Source organism: Pundamilia nyererei, unplaced genomic scaffold, assembly GCF_000239375.1.
Source record: "Pundamilia nyererei isolate P.nyererei 1_Seehausen unplaced genomic scaffold, PunNye1.0 scaffold04075, whole genome shotgun sequence".
Lineage (NCBI taxonomy): Eukaryota > Metazoa > Chordata > Actinopteri > Cichliformes > Cichlidae > Pundamilia > Pundamilia nyererei.
Window position 1 is genome coordinate 1 of NW_005191476.1, and position 2,132 is coordinate 2,132.

A 2,132-nucleotide genomic window follows, 5' to 3' on the forward strand; every position below is an offset into this window, starting at 1 on the left:
TTATGTCCGAGGTCGATCTGAGAGGCTGGAAATTATAGCCTTGAATTCGTGTTCAGTCTCAGCGTGACCCAGTGAAAGCCTTTGTGTGGAAAGCCATCGCCTTGGCTTTCAGCAGGTTCGGTTTGTCGATGTGTGTCTTTGCGTCTGTCCCTTTAACTCTCTTCAGTGTATCCTCAGCACACAAACACCGACACGCATGCTTTGATTTGCTCGCCTGCCTTACTTCCCACTGAAGGGAGTTTGATCAGCAGACTGTTGCAGTGAACTGTGTCTGCTGAAGCACACTCACACTCTGAGCGTACGGTGAATTAGCTCCGAGATGTTGAACCAAACTCAGAGAGGAGTCGATGGCCCAGTGGTGTGCAAAGGAAGCTCTACCCACTGCTGAGCGTGTCTGAGGTTTTCCTGCTTCGGTAATTGAACAGTTTCACCTCTCACAGCAGTGGATGTGATATAGATTGTTCTGGACACGTTTGTGCCTTTTATACTAAGCATCACACAGATTTATTCAAAGTGGGTTTGTCATAATAATCCTTCAATAACACTAAAGTCGGCATCCCGCAGCAGCGTGCAGCGATATGAACAGAAGATGAAAGTGTTGTTCATCACAGAAGATCTCAAAAAGATCTAAAAAAAAAAAAAGGTTTACTTAGTTTACTTAAACTGGCGAATCTGTATCCTACCAGAATGAAATCGCCGCTAGTGCTTTCTCGTTGAGGCACAAACTGTTTTTACAAGTATTAGGTCGGTTTAGCTTCACACTGCACAAAATCAAACCCTTTCTACATCACTCGATTAATATCACAGCTTTTTTTCCAGTCTTAAACAGTTGTGTGCTTGACTGACAATAGATTTAAGACTTTGTATATAACCTTATCAGCCACTTTATTAGGTATAACTTGCTAGTACTGGGTTGGACCCCCTATTTGCCTTCAGAACAATAGATTCAACAAGGTGCTCAAAACATTCCTCTGAGTTTTTGATCCATATTGACACGATAGCATCGCACAGTTAGTTGTGTAGTTGTGCTCTCATGTGTATGTGTGGGTGGTCATATTTAGAAAGGTTTGTGGCTGTATTTTTTTAGATTTATACAAGAATTGTGTAAAATGAAAAAACTGGGTGTATACTGTGAAAATGCATTGGTTACATTTGTTACCTTTCAGACTGAATCTACACTCACCAAACATTTTATTAGGTACACCTTGCTAGTAAAGGGTTGGGACCCCTTTTACCTTCAGAGCTGTCTTAAGTCTTCATAACAGAAATTCAGCAATACTCTTTAAAGACTTAATGTAACTAGAGCCAGTGATCCAGATCTTAGTTACTCTTTGGTCCTTGTGTGGTTTCATGAGTCTCCACAAACAACAGAAACAACATCCAAACAAAGTGGAGCTCAGAGCAAAGCTCAGGAGCCGAATAGACATGTTCTCCGTTCTGCTGAAGGTCACAATGGATCAGCTGTACACTGAACATTATGCAGCATGTTTGGGGTCCCTCTGTGCAGCCTCAGTGGCCTAATGGATAAGGCACTGGCCTCCTAAGCCAGGGATTGTGGGTTCGAGTCCCATCTGGGGTGATTTTCAGCACAGTGGTGCAGTGGAAGCAATATGCAGTACAACCATGATACTGGTCTTGTTTTAGAGGTATTGTAACATAAGAACTACACATCTCAGCTTACTTGGCATTATTCTTCAAGTTTTCTGGACTTACATAACCATAATTAGTTTCAGCCATAATAATCAAATAGTTTCTTGCTTTTGTTATTTGACAGCTTGTGTTTTGAATAGAAAAAACATGCAGGATTTTAATATGTTGTAAATCTACACAGGTATCCATGTTTTCTTTCTGTGTGTGCGTGAGCTGTTAGGTGGCAAAGTCTGAGGTTGTAATGGTTCTGTTGATGTGTGGGCTCAAGCTGGCAGAGGCAGGGTTATAAAGGTGTTTTTTGTCGATTGTTAAGGCCTTTGCCTTAATCCCTTAAGCCCTCGGCTATTTTCTGAAATTTCCACCTGGAAAACAAAAACCTCCCAAATTTAGTCAGTAACACGTCCACAGCTGTGAGGCCAAAATGAACAGCCCTGGGCTCTATTGATCAGAGGCACTTGTGAGAATTTAGAATTCAGTAAGTC

The 2,132-nt window shown here is 41.7% G+C and overlaps 1 non-coding gene across 1 annotated transcript; it reads left to right on the forward strand.

Moving 5' to 3' along the window:
- The first annotated feature begins 1,506 nt into the window (after window positions 1–1,506).
- On the forward strand, window positions 1,507–1,579 carry trnar-ccu (transfer RNA arginine (anticodon CCU)). Its single transcript has one exon. It is a non-coding gene; the product is annotated as a tRNA-Arg (tRNA).
- The last annotated feature ends 553 nt before the right edge of the window (window positions 1,580–2,132 follow it).